Here is a 16,103-nt window from a genome sequence, read left to right as displayed (position 1 = left end):
ACAACGGGCAATCTACAAAGCGGAAACGAACCCGTTTGACAAGCATTTCCCGACCCGTATGAACCCGTGAGGAAACTAACAAACAAGCTATATCAAATCCAACCCAAATCTGTCCCAATTCAGTAGCAAATAAACTAATAACGAATAATCAAGCACACACAATACACACGAGACTTTTTACGTGGAAAACCTCTCAAAATCGAGAGTAAAAACCACGGGACTCGTAAGCCACTTAAACTTCACTATCATCAACAAGAGAGCAATACAACAATCCTTCTCTAGATCAACTAGAGGCATACAACATCATCATACTCTTGAACAACAATAATCAACAAGTATATGAAGAAATTAAAGACAAAAGACGAACAACACTACCCCAAAAAACTGCTACTGTTCCAGCAGTGAAAATACGAGCTACAGACCTTTTTAGACGAATTCAACGGTTGAAAACCTTGGCACTGATGTCAGGAAGACACAGTCCAAAATTGGAGAAGATTCAACGGTCGGATCTCCGGGGATCGTCTCTTTTCTGAGCTGCTGTACATAAAAACGGGAATTTGAGGTTTCTCTCTTTTTCTTGATTTCTTTTTGATCTCTCTCCCTCTTGATAGTCAAAGAACAGCTGCACACAACTGATTCAAATAATGCACCCAGATGTTGACCAGGTCAAACTTCATCTTGGGCCTAAATTTGTTGGGCTTGGGCTAGAGATAAGTTTCCTCATATTTGGAAACATATAATAAAACCCAACAAATCTCCCCCTTTCCAATTATGAGGAAGGAATCGCCATCCCGGCGATCGAGCAACATACCTTGAGCTTCTCACTTGCTAAAGCCTTTGTGAACATGTCGGAACCATTATCATCGGTGTGAACTTTATCAAGTTCAAACGAACCATCTTCAAGACGTTCTCTAATCCAATGATACCGCACATCTATATGTTTTGTCCGCTTATGATACATAGAATTTCTAGCCAAATGAATCGCACTCTCATTATCACAAAGAACCACATATCGTGGTTGCTTAAACCCAAGGTCTTGAAGAAACCTTTTCATCCACAATAGTTCTTTGCACGCTTCTGTTGCTGCCATATACTCAGCCTCGGTTGTAGACAATGCAACACACTTTTGTAACCTTGATTGCCATGAAACTGCTCCCCCTGCGAAAGTCATCAAATATCCAGAAGTGGATTTCATGTTATCTTTGTTTCCTGCCATATCTGAGTCTGTATAACCAACAAGCACCGGATCTGCATTTCCGAATGTGATACCTAACTTTGAAGTACCTCGTAAGTATCTCATAATCCATTTAACCGCTTCCCAATGCTTCTTACCCGGATTTGACATAAACCGACTAACAACACTTACCGCATGAGCTATTTCTGGCCTAGTACACACCATAGCATACATCAAGCTACCAACTGCTGACGCATATGGAACTATATCCATCTCCTCAACATCCTCCTTTGAAGTAGGACAATCTCTTTCTGTTAGCTTAAAGTTGTTTGTAAGAGGGGAACTAACCACTTTAGCATTCTTCATGTTGAATCTACTTAGCACCTTTTCAATGTATTGCTCTTGTGATATATGTAACGTCTTAGCACCTCTATCTCTAGAAATCCGAATGCCAAGAATCTGTTTTGCTGGCCCCAAGTCTTTCATAGCAAAAGACTTACTCAATTCTCGCTTCAACTGCGCAATTCTTTTAATATTTTTACCAACAATTAACATATCATCAACGTATAACAACAATATGATGAAATCATCATCACCAAACCTCTGAAAGAAAACACAATGATCTGAAGTTGTCTTTCGGTAGCCTTGCTTTCCTATAACCGACTCAAACTTCTTATACCACAGTCTCGGTGCTTGCTTCAACCCATATAAACTTTTCTGAAGTCTACAAACATAATTTTCTTTACCCTTAACCCGAAAACCTTCAGGTTGCAACATGTAGATTTCCTTATCCAAATCACCGTGAAGAAAAGCAGTCTTGACATCCATCTGTTCAACCTCAAGATCAAGACTAGCAGCTAATCCAAGAACCACTCGAATAGATCCCATCTTCACAACCGGTGAGAAAATCTCATCAAAATCAATACCCTTTTTCTGGCTGAATCCTTTAACGACTAACCTAGCTTTGTACCTTGGTTGTGAAGTAAGCTCATCTGTCTTCACTTTGAATACCCATTTGTTTCTCAAAGCTCTCTTGCCTTTAGGTAACTTCACCAGCTCATAAGTATTGTTCTCATGCAAGGAATTCATCTCATCTTGCATAGCTTCACCCCACTCTTTCTTATGCTCATCTTTCATTGCTTCTGAATAACATTCTGGCTCTCCCCCATCAGTAACTAATACATACTCATCAGCAGAATATCTAACAGAAGGATGACGGTCTCGGGTAGACCGCCTAAGTGGGACAAATGGGGGCACATCTGGTACTGGAATCTCTACCTGCTCCGGAGCATAATCATCATCAGTACTATGTTCATCATTATGAACATCATCTCCAACATGTTGTGGAGTAACTGGATCCAAATCAACAAGATCAGCACTAGTTTGAGGAACTGAATCTGTCTTCTCAACATCTTTTAACATCTGATCTTCTGTAAAAACAACATCTCGGCTTCGTACAAGTTTCTTCTGAACTGGATCATATAACCTGTACCCAAAATCATCTTCACCATAGCCGAGGAATACACATGGCTTAGTCTTCATATCAAGCTTTGACCTCTCATCTTTGGGAACATGAACAAAAGCTTTACATCCAAAAACTCGTAAATGACGGTAAGAAACATCTTTGCCGCTCCAAACCCTGTTAGGAACATCAAAACGCAAAGGAACACAAGGGGTTAGATTAATAATATGAACTGCCGTATTTAAAGCCTCACCCCAAAAGGAATCGGACAACCCTGCATGTGAAAGCAAACATCTAACTCTCTCAACCAAAGTTCTGTTCATCCTCTCTGCTAAGCCATTCAACTGAGGTGTCTTTGGTGGAGTCTTTTGATGCCGAATACCATTCTCCTTACAGTAAGTATCAAATCTACCAATGTATTCACCGCCATTATCAGTCCGAATACACTTGAGTTTCTTTCCCGTTTGCCTTTCAACTAGTGTATGAAATTCTTTAAACTTTTCAAATACTTGATCCTTTGACTTTAAGGTATAAACCCACACCTTCCTGGAATGATCATCGATGAATGTAACAAAGTAGGAACATCCACCAAGTGTCCTAGTCTTCATAGGCCCACAAACATCCGAATGAACTAGATCAAGTACGTTCTCCATTCGAAAAGGAGAATGACTCTTAAACGCAACTCTGGTCTGTTTCCCTGCCAAACAGTGAGAACACTTACTCAAATCAATACCACTAACACCCGACAACACATTCTTCTTGAACAAGATAGACATCCCCTTTTCACTCATGTGGCCAAGTCTTTTATGCCACAACTCAGTAGAATCAACATTGTCCACTGCGTTAACAATGTTCTGGATGATCTTCGGACGCGTGATGTATAATCTTGAGTCTTTCTTGCCTCTTCCCACTATCATAGAACCAAGAGTTAGTTTCCAAATACCATTACCAAAACCGTTATAATAACCATCATCATCAAGAATGCCTGTTGAAATAACATTAAGTCTCATATCCGGAACATGTTTTACATTATGCAAAACTAACTCCATTCCCGTGTCAAATTTCAAACAAACATCTCCAATACCAACGATCTTTGATAACCCGGCATTACCCATCCTAGCAAATCCATAGTCACCTGGAGTGTAAGATGAGAAGTGATCTCTACAAATTGCAACATGACATGTAGCACCACTATCAACAATCCAACTCGTGTCATCATGAGTAAGATTGATCATATCATAATCAATACAAACAAAGAACTCATCTGTGATAGCGTTAACTTCAACCTTATCATCATCACCACCATCACTTTTCTTTTGTTTATTCTTGTCATATGCTTTTTTCTTCTCGTTCTTTAACTTTGGACAATACCACTTTGTGTGCCCCATTTCATGACAATTATAACACTCAACATTAGCAAATTTACCTTTGCGTGAGCTGCTACGATGATTGCCTCTTTTACCCTGACCTCTACTATGACTTCTCCCCCGCGTTTCTGTGACCAAGATATCTGACTGTGAAGAGGAACCTTGTGACTTTCTTCTCATCTCTTCATTCAAAATACTACCCTTAGCCAATTCCATGGTGATAGTACCATTCGGTGCAGAGTTGGACAAAGATGTCCTAAAAGTCTCCCAAGAGTCCGGTAATGTACCAAGTAACCAGAGACCCTGAATCTCATCCTCAAACTTGATACCCATACCTGCAAGCTGATTTATAATACCCTGATATGCATTTAGGTGATCTGTAATAGGAGTCCCATCATGATACTTCAAAGCCATCATCTGCTTAATTAAGAACAACTTGTTATTCCCAGTCTTTCGTTCATATAACTGCTCAAGCTTTTTCCATAAGGCTTTAGCATCAGTCTCCCCAGTAATATGATTCACAACATTATCATCAACCCACTGCCGAATATACCCACATACTTGTCTATGCAAAATTTTCCATTGAGCATCAGATTTTTCCTCAGGTTTATCCTCAGTAAAAACAGGCAAATAATAATCTTTCACATAAAGAAGATCCTCCATTTTACCTTTCCAAACATGATAATTTGAACCATTTAAACTAATCATTTTACTTGTATTAGCTTCCATCTTTCACACAAGTCAAATCAAATAACCTAGCTCTTGATACCAATTTGATGGGAAAATAATTCACAACGGGCAATCTACAAAGCGGAAACGAACCCGTTTGACAAGCATTTCCCGACCCGTATGAACCCGTGAGGAAACTAACAAACAAGCTATATCAAATCCAACCCAAATCTGTCCCAATTCAGTAGCAAATAAACTAATAACGAATAATCAAGCACACACAATACACACGAGACTTTTTACGTGGAAAACCTCTCAAAATCGAGAGTAAAAACCACGGGACTCGTAAGCCACTTAAACTTCACTATCATCAACAAGAGAGCAATACAACAATCCTTCTCTAGATCAACTAGAGGCATACAACATCATCATACTCTTGAACAACAATAATCAACAAGTATATGAAGAAATTAAAGACAAAAGACGAACAACACTACCCCAAAAAACTGCTACTGTTCCAGCAGCGAAAATACGAGCTACAGACCTTTTTAGACGAATTCAACGGTTGAAAACCTTGGCACTGATGTCAGGAAGACACAGTCCAAAATTGGAGAAGATTCAACGGTCGGATCTCCGGGGATCGTCTCTTTTCTGAGCTGCTGTACATAAAAACGGGAATTTGAGGTTTCTCTCTTTTTCTTGATTTCTTTTTGATCTCTCTCCCTCTTGATAGTCAAAGAACAGCTGCACACAACTGATTCAAATAATGCACTCAGATGTTGACCAGGTCAAACTTCATCTTGGGCCTAAATTTGTTGGGCTTGGGCTAGAGATAAGTTTCCTCATATTTGGAAACATATAATAAAACCCAACAGTAGCTTGCTTCGTCATTAAGGATAGACTCTTGTCTACCTCATCAACTGTCTCTAACTCGATTGCCCCTTGTACCTTAGTGGTTGCCGTTGTGCGTTTTCCCTTGTCCTTTGCCCATTTTTTTGGAAGGAAGGCAGGATTGGCCTTCCAACATTCTTCTTTGTCATGCCCATTGGTTTTGCAATGATCACAATACTTAGTTGAAGTGCTAGACATTTTGTATTTTTGTTTTTGGGACTCTTTCTTTGGTGAGCTGCTACTTGACTCGTCTCCATTTGCTTTGTCATCTGAACGTTGGGTTCCCACTTTGTTTTTTTGCTCTATCGCCATTGCTATACTGCTGGCCTTGGAGAGACTGGTTAGCACATGTAACTGCAATTCAGTTCGTATTTGAAGAGTGAGACCTGCAACATATTTGGTGAAACTTTCTTCATTGTCAATAGATATGCCCAGAGACACTGCTAATCTCCGAAATTCGGTTGTGTACTCTTGCACTGACTAGCCATGTTGTTGTCGCAGGTTATGCCATTGGGTCCATCGCTCTTGCGAGTAACCCATTGGATAAAATTCTTCCCGCCACAGCCAAGTAAATTCAGGCCATTTTACCTCTTCATCGTCAGTCAACGTCTTGAGGTACGAATTCCACCATGCGAGGGCATCGCTGGTCAGCTTAAGACGAGCAAATGAAACCTTTTCCACACTCCTGAATCCGTAGAGTGTGAAATACGTCTCGAGTTAGTCAATCCAGGAATCTAGCTTCTCGGCGTCTACGACTCCGTCGTAGGTAGGGATATCGATCCTTGCTTCAACCTTGAAGGGTCTGTTATTCTCCCGTCTTCTCGAGGTGCTAGTATCATTACTCTGGTCGTCCCATCGGACTCTTCCTCAATTTTCTTCTTTAAGGGTGTCACATGTGCTTTAGGTTTGGATTGTAATTGTATCAATTCCAACACTGACTCGAGTTGGGTAGTCAAACGATCGACCTTTTCCGATAACTCGTTATGGTTAGAAGATGTTCCGTCTTCATTCACCATGTTAACCGTGGAGGGTTGTTTTTGATTTATCTTTCGGTGTTGCTTCAATTCTAAGAATGGCTCACCGGATGCTTTGTAAGCAGCTTTCGTCTTCACCATGCACAGGTAGAGATCGATTAGCTCTTGATACCACTTGATCCGTTACGAGATTAAGGTTAACACGACGATCTCGTAAGGATATAAATATCTCAGTGTTTGTAGTATTTGACTTGTATGGCAGAAAGTAAATATGACAAACACAATTTGGGGATAGAAGTTTTATTAATTCTTCTCTCTTCAATTACATGCGAATGCTATACAGTAATTAAAGGCTATGTTCCCCCTCTCTCAATCTACTACATATATATTTATATTTATATAATTATATAGGATAATGGGCAATATGGTAACCACATCCAATTCCCACGTTTTGCAAGCATGCGACTAGACCTGGTCTTCCATATCTCTCGGAGAAGGTAACTGATCGGTAAGCCATATTATTGTTATCCGATCCCCCGACCCGCCCCAAAAGAACTTACGACGTAAACTCTCAAGTAGGTTGATGATACTAGAAGCGGCTCGAAATAGTGAGAAGTAGTACAACGGAAGGCTTGATAGCACAGTTTTTATTAGGATTAACCTTCCACCGAACGACATTGACCTCGTCTTTCAACCAGCAAATCTTTTAATAAATTTACCTTCCACCGATTTCCAATCGTTCGCTTTGTTCATCAGTTCGAGCCTAATATCTTAAACTCGAGCTAGGCTCGTTTGATATTATAGAAGCTCGAGCTCGAGTGGTTTATTACATAATTTTTTTTCTTAATAGTTTTTATGTAATTATATTACATACAGAGTTTGGCTTTGTATATTTTTTTGTTCACATATAATAAGATTTAATATTTGTATTTTAACTATATAATGATTTTTATGAAATTATATTATATATGATTATTTTATTATAAAATAGTAATTTAGTGTATATAAATAAAAAGCTCGTTTAGGCTCGCGAGCCTCTTCGAGCTCGAGATATGAAACTCGAGCTCGGGCTCGTTTACTAAACGAGCTTCAAAATATGTTCATACTCGGGTTCGAGCTCGTTTAGGCTCGGCTCGAATCAAGTTTTTAACAAGTCAAGCTCGATTAGCACGCGAGTAGCTCGGCTCATTTACACCGCTACTTAGTATAAGGGATGAATTTGAGACTAAACCTAAGTATTATTTAAGCAGTAAATTAATGGGGTGACTAAATGGGCTAAATTTTGAAAAACACGGGGATTATTTTGTCAATTTTGTCTAAATTATAAGTAGACATTTATTTAAATTTAATTTAATTGCATACGGAGTAGTACGTAACTCAATTTCGGAGCTTAACCCTAAAACGAAGAATACAATTTTTGATCGTTAAATCGAAGTTGGGATCAATTCAGTGAAGGGTTCGATATTGTCAGCTGCAGGTGGTATTTGAGGTATGAGTTCGATTTATAAACTACTCCGTATAATTTGATCAAGTCTGATTATTGCACTTATTGTATCGGTACTCGTATTAGTTTGGTCCAGTTAATTGTATCTTTTAGCCATGAATCGTATCTTTTAATTTAAATTGTTTTGATTAGATATTAACATCAGTGACTTGATATTGATCAATTGTTTTTTTTTTTTTTTTTTTTTTTTTTATTTTCTCAAAAATCGACTCAATTTTTGGTGTGTTTCTGGGGAAGATATTGACCTATCTTCATCTCAAATAATAAGGATTAACGTAGTCTTTTTTAACCCACCGATTTTTAGATGATTTTAGTATTAATTCAAACTCATGTTTACTGTGTTATGAACTTGTTATTAGATGGAGCATGATCAGAAGTTGTCAATTGGTTCAACATGTGACAAACTGCCTCCTTTTTCTTGAAAATATCCATGGTTTATTCTTCAGAACCTCAAAGACGATAACAACATTGATACAGAATTTTTCTCTACACTACACAACCCGTTGATTAAATATCAATCTCAAATCCCCGAGTTTTACAGAAAACGCATCCGAGGTTGTTTCCACGGTTGGTTGATTCTATCAGACCATCCACATAATGTTTTGTGGTCTCTTTGGAACCCAATGAGTTTGAAGATTGTACGTCTTCCCCCTCTCAGTTTGAAAGATGGAGATGATGAATCGATCGCTGAATGTTTGTTAACTGCTCCTCCCGATGATCCTGATTCAGTCATTCTGTTAAGGAGATGTGATGCATCTAAATTTGTCTTTTGCAAAATAAATCGTAAAAGAAACAGGATGAGATGGACTGAAATGTCATACGCTAGTCAACTCAAGAGAATAACATCTGACGGTGAATTACTACATAGCCTAAGTTGTTGCAATGGTAAAATTTATGCCTTAAATTCCGACCGTTTTCTGGGTCCTATAGTCATACAGGTTAAGATGTTAGGAAGAGGGGATCGCCTGGACGTTAGGAGATATAAATTTGAGAGAAAAACAACTCTATTACTCACAAGAATAGATTTACATAGTATTACAAAACTCTTACAAAAAAAACTCTCAAAACTCACACACATTCTCTAGGTTATGATTACACTTCTCTGAGTGATTTAGGATGATTTACAATTGAGGTTTGCACCTCTATTTATAGTAAAAATTCTATGGCGGTGGAAGGGTGTGAACGGAGATGGTGGGCGGCCGTAATCGTGTTCATCTTTGCTTCTTCTACATGGTGTTCAAAGAAGGCTACTTTGAACATCTAGAAGGTGAGCTTCTAGATTGTAGGCTGGAAACTTTCAATTCTCCCCCTTCAGCCGAATCCACGAACATTCCAGTTATGTCTCTGCATAACTCCAACTTCTCTCGAGTCACCACCTTTGTTAACATATCCGCAGGATTCTCCTTTGTATGGATCTTCACTAGTCTCAACAGTTGTCGATTAATTACCTCGCGTATCCAATGATAGCGAATATCAATATGTTTTGTACGGGAATGGTACATGGAGTTCTTGCTCAAATCTAGAGCACTCTGACTGTCACAATGTACCCTGTACTCCTTTTGCTTGATTCCAAATTCTTGGAGATAACGCTTTAACCACAACATTTCTTTTCCAGCTTCTGCGGTAGCAATATACTCTGCTTCAGTTGTGGATAATGCAACACACTTTTGTAGTCTTGACTGCCATGAAACAGCTCCTCCTGCAAAAGTGTAAATGAATCCCGAAGTAGATTTCCTACTATCAGGATCTCCGGCCATATCCGCATCTGTATAGCCTTCCAAGATTGGATCAGCTCCCCCGTAACAAAGACATAGATTCGTTGTACCCTTAAGATATCTGAGAATCTATTTTACCACATTCCATTGCTCTTTCCCGGGGTTCGAGAGAAAACGACTCACTGTTCCCACTGCGTGAGCAATATCGGGCCTTGTACACACCATTGCATACATCAAACTTCCAACTGCTGAAGAATATGGTACTGAAGACATCTCCCCGATCTCTTCCTTGGATGAGGGACAAGAACTCTTGCTTAACTTGAAATGGTTGGCTAATGGAATGCTAACAGGTTTGGCATTGTTCATATTGAAACGTGAAAGCACTCGTTCAATATACTTCTCTTGAGATAGCCATAACCTTTTATTCTTCCTGTCTCGGGTTATTTGCATTCCCAAAATCTGTTGAGCCTGTCCTAAGTCTTTCATGTTAAAAGACTTAGAGAGTTCCTTCTTCAGCTGGTTGATCTTCGTTGCGTCTTTCCCTACGATCAAAATATCGTCTACATATAGTAGAAGAGCAACGAAATCTCGTTCAGAAAACTTCTGAATGTAGACACACTCATCTGCTGCGGTTTTCTTGTACCCGTGACTCGCCATGCACGAGTCAAACTTCTTGTAGCACTGCCTAGGTGCCTGCTTCAAACCATACAAACTTTTCTTCAGCTTGCATACGAGGTTATCTCCTGAAACCTCAAAACCTTCCGGCTGCTCCATGTAAATTTCTTCATGTAAATCTCCATGAAGAAAAGCTGTCTTTACATCCATCTGTTCAAGCTCCAAGTTCATACTTGCGACCAATCCAAGTATGACTCTAATTGAAGTCATCTTGACTACTGGTGAAAATATCTCGTCAAAATAAATCCCTTTCTTCTGTTGGAATCCTTTGACTACAAGTCGTGCTTTGTATTTCACCACTTTTCCACTACCATCCTTTTTCAGCTTGAACACCCATTTATTTTTCAGTGCCTTCTTCCCGCGTGGAAGTTCTACAATCTCATAAGTTTGATTTTTCTGCAGAGAATCCATCTCATCCTGCATTGCGAGCAACCATTTTTCTTTATCCTTATGAGTTACTGCTTCATGAAAACTCTCCTGTTCTCCATCTTCAGTAAGTAGAAGGTACTCGGATTCTGGATATCTACTCGATGGAATCCGACCTCGTTCAGATCTACGAACTTCTGGAACATTCTGAGGAGATCCACCATCATCTTGACCTTGTGATGGTGTTGGAACGTCTGGCAGATGGGGTTGTGGCTCCCCCTGCTCAGCACCGTCATTTTCCTCATTATCTTCTACTTCTGGCATTTCTTTTTGCACTGAAAATTCATTTCTCATGAATGATTCCGTTGTTGCCTCTGGCACCTGAGCAGCAACATTTGACTTCTGAGATATTGTGGGTTTTTCAATATCTTCTATTGTCTGGCTTTCATGGAACACCACGTCCCTACTTCTGATCACCTTTTTCTCCTTTGGATCCCATAATCTGTATCCAAATTCTTCATCTCCATAGCCTATGAATATGCATGGAGTGGTCCTTGCATCCAGCTTCTGCCTGAGCTCCTTGGATACATGTGCGTACGCCAAACATCCAAATACTCTTAAGTGAGAGTATGATGGATCCTAGACCAAAGTTTCTCCGGAACTTCAAAATTCAGTGGTACTGATGGAGATCGGTTGATCAAATAACAAGCGGCTCTGACTGCTTCTCCCCAGAATGGCTTTGGCAGCTTAGCTATACTGAGCATGCTCCGAACACGTTCCATGATTGTTCGGTTCATTCTTTCTGCTATACCATTATGTTGAGGGGTACGTGGGACTGTCTTCTCATGTCAGATACCATTTGATCTGCAATAGGCATCGAACTGCCTGGAAGAGTATTCACCGCCGTTGTCGGATCGAAGACACTTTAACTTCTTTCATGTCTCATGTTCTACCATGACATGGAACTGTTTGAAGTAATCGAACACCTGGTCCTTCGTCCGTAAGAAATATACCCACACCTTTCGAGAAGTATCATCGATAAACGTCAGAAAGTATCTATTGCCGCCAATTGATTCAACCTCCAAGGGACCGCAAACATCAGAGTGTACCAGACTGAGTAACTCTGATTTTTTCGTTGAAGAGGAATTAAACGAGATTCTATGCTGCTTACCAAACAGACAATGATTGCAAGGATCTAGCACAACATCCTTGTCTACATTGATAAGCTTCTTCTTTATTAGGGTAGACAACTCTTTCTCACTCATGTGACCGAGTCTCTGGTGCCATAAATTTTGTGAAGCCTCCTTTTCTGCAACATTAATACTGTCTGTGCAGATCTTCACATGAGTCTTGTAAAGTGTGCCATAAATGTGTCCTCGAGCGACTATCATAGCGCCTCTTGACAATTTCCATGTGCCTTTACTGAAATGACTATCATAGCCCTGTTTGTCGAGAGCTATCCCAGAAAGTAAATTCAGCCGAAGATCTGGTGAAATGTCCCGTTCTTATTGATTAAAAACGTTCCATATTAATTGATTTCGTTGCGAGGTTTTGACCTCTATATGAGACGTTTTTCAAAGACTGCATTCATTTTTAAAACAAACCATAACCTTTATTTCATAAATAAAGGTTTAAAAAGCTTTACGTAGATTATCAAATAATGATAATCTAAAATATCCTGTTTACACACGACCATTACATAATGGTTTACAATACAAATATGTTACATCGAAATCAGTTTCTTGAATGCAGTTTTTACACAATATCATACAAACATGGACTCCAAATCTTGTCCTTATTTTAGTATGCAACAGCGGAAGCTCTTAGTATTCACCTGAGAATAAACATGCTTTAAACGTCAACAAAAATGTTGGTGAGTTATAGGTTTAACCTATATATATCAAATCGTAACAATAGACCACAAGATTTCATATTTCAATACACATTCCATAAATAGAGATAAAAATCATTCATATGGTGAACACCTGGTAACCGACATTAACAAGATGCATATATATAAGAATATCCCCATCATTCCGGGACACCCTTCAGATATGATATAAATTTCGAAGTACTAAAGCATCCGGTACTTTGGATGGGGTTTGTTAGGCCCAATAGATCTATCTTTAGGATTCGCGTCAATTAGGGTGTCTGTTCCCTAATTCTTAGATTACCAGACTTAATAAAAAGGGGCATATTCGATTTCGATAATTCAACCATAGAATGTAGTTTCACGTACTTGTGTCTATTTTGTAAATCATTTATAAAACCTGCATGTATTCTCATCCCAAAAATATTAGATTTTAAAAGTGGGACTATAACTCACTTTCACAGATTTTTACTTCGTCGGGAAGTAAGACTTGGCCACTGGTTGATTCATAAGCTCTACTTTTTATGTCTACCAAACAAAGTTTATTACTTAGAGCTTATTAAAATCATAAGCTCAAGCTCCCATAAGCTCTCATAAGCTCTTGCGCCAAACACACCCATGATGGTGAATTAGTACAATGCCTAACTTGTTGTAATGGTAAAATATATATGCCTTAAATGATGATGGTATTTTGGGTCCTATTATCATAGAGGTTGAGATTGTAGTAAAGGGCAAAGAAGTTTTAATTCAACTACTAATGTTTGGGGCTTACCCTTGCACTGATTCCCTTCGTTGTTATAACGGGGATATTTTTATTAAAGGTTATGGTACGGAATTGTTCTGCATTAATATTATGTATCAAGGGGATACTACAAAAATTGGTGATGTGATTTTATTTCGATTAGACACTGCTAGCATAAAGTCGGAAGAGTTGGAATGCCTCAAGAAATGGGACGTGAGCGATATGAATGTGGAAGAAGATGGATATGAAGACCATAAAGACTTAGGCATCACTGAAGTTATGTGGGAAGAAATGAATGACTTGAAAGACGCCATCTTTTATGTGGATCTTGGTCGTGATATATCCATATTTTATACCCCCGTAGTTGCCTCCGAGTTAGGGGGTTATATACACATCCGTGACGAAACGGACGATATATTATACTTGTACCTATCAGAGATAGAACCATCATCACGTCTTCTATGCCTTCACGAATGGTCTCGACAACCCATGTGTCGATGTGGGAGGGAAGGTAATTATATTTTTTAAGTTGATTAATGTTCTTTGACTATTGTATGTCTTATATATTGCAATAAAAATAATACTTGATCATGTAGGCTAGAAGACGATCATGTAAATGCCGCCAAATGCACAACTAACTTGAAACAAGAAATGGATGAGGTTTTGGAGCATAACGAATCACGCATGCACAATATTCCATTTGACGTTTTGGATATGATCATGAAACATTGTGTCAGTGCAGAGTACTTGAATTTTCGTGCTACATGCAAACTCTGTCATCTAGCAACACCTCAAATGCAGTGGAGAAACGATTCAGCATTACGAAGATTGCATAATTATTCGTTAGAATCACCCTGGCTAATGGCTATAAATAAATATCGAGAAATTATCAGTTTTACAGATCCGTTGTCGTGTGATAACTACTTTATTAAGAAGAATTTCCAGGTGCTGTCGATTGTGAACGACATGTTGTATTGTTCGAGTTATGGCTGGTTGTTGTTTGAGAGCAAAGAATTCGAATGTCCGTTGTTCTTTAACCCATCACAAGCGACGTTCGCAAGCTTCTAGATTTTGAATATGGTTACATAAAAAGCTTGTGTTTCTCGGGACCACCTAATTCCTCTAATTGTATAGTTGCTGAATTTGCATTTTACGATGGACAACAGTTTTTTATTTACTCTGTAGATGGAGAACCATCTTGGAGTTTCATTCATCTTGATGATGATCATAATTTTAGGTATTCTTTAACATTTATTGGCCGAGATCTTTATGCATTGGGTGAAGACGGAGAAGTTATTGTAGTCAAAGATTTCGGTAAAGAAGTCCGAAGAATTGTTTTATCAATGCACCTATAAGTAGTTGCAACTCTATGTCACAATATTTCATGATGAGTTGCGATGATGAACATCTTTTACTAGTGGTTGTGGGTGATGAGTTTGGAGAGGTTGAGGTATACAAGCGAAGCGGTGATGCGGATAAATGGGATAAAATAGATGGTATAGGGAAGCACACGATTTATATTGGTGGTACGACATATGTTTGCGTTGATGCCCCAAAATGGAGAACAAGATCTACTTCCCGCAGCTAGTTTGGTACTCTCTTGAAACACACACATATCACACATTTGATGGGAAAGTCATGAAAACTTGTTTTGGGGGTTTCTTAGGAGCGAAAAGTCATTTAAATTGTCATGCTTGGATAGAACCAAGTTGGTGTTAACTAAACTTGATTCAGTACCCTCATCAGATGTGGTTTAAGTTAGCCATTGAAATCATTTTTTTTAGTTTTTTAATTGGAGTACTTTTATTCATAAATAAATTCAAAGTTGTTGAATAAAGGGTTTATAACCTTTTGCTATGTTCATTTAAATAGTCTGCTTTTTTTTTTTGGGACAAAAACATGGAATAAATTAAAGGGGAGCCAACCATCAAAATAATGCTAAGCCCATTACAACACATGGCACACTCTTAATCCATTATGAAAATAGAAACAGAGGCCCAAAAATGAATTACAAGTACACATGATCTAAATTAAGCAAAAACGAACTGACATATCTAAAGTAGAACGAGCTAAGTGATTATAATAAAAGCCAAGGGTTTGTATGATTGTATCCCATATGTGTATTCTTTTATATTGTCAGTAGCAAAATACATCAATAAGATCATGAGTGTTCATATAGTTCCAATTCTAGTTCAAATCCGCTTATTTCATCCAGTCTCTCCGAAGATATTGATGAGGTTGATCAAGTGTATGTTACTATGTACTGGTGCGTATGTCATTCGAGTAATAAAAATATCACTAGGTTTACTACATGGTTCTCTTGGTCCTCAAGCTATGTTGGCTATGTGATTAATTTAAGTTGAAGTCAAAAGAGTAAATTTCACTACCGGTCAAAATGGTTAGGTTGACCCAAAACATTTTTTTTCTCTCCGTTATCTAAGTACTGACTAAACAAGTTAGTCTTTAGCTATGAAAAGGGTGGTTAATTTAATTTCAAGTCATTTGAACTTACAAATTGATGTAGGGAGCGTTAATAAGTGGTATGTGTTTTTCAGTCTGGTCTTACAATACAAATTTCTCCCAATAATCAAGAGTCCAGGTTATTGGATACCTGACAAACGGGTCAGAGGGTAAGTTTGGGTAACAGGTTTGAACGGTTTTGGGTTGAAATGTTGGGGTGCAAACCTATCCCAC

This window comes from Rutidosis leptorrhynchoides, chromosome 11 (genome assembly GCF_046630445.1).
Source record: "Rutidosis leptorrhynchoides isolate AG116_Rl617_1_P2 chromosome 11, CSIRO_AGI_Rlap_v1, whole genome shotgun sequence".
NCBI classification, from domain to species: Eukaryota; Viridiplantae; Streptophyta; class Magnoliopsida; order Asterales; family Asteraceae; genus Rutidosis; species Rutidosis leptorrhynchoides.
Note: the sequence above shows the minus strand (reverse complement) of the source record.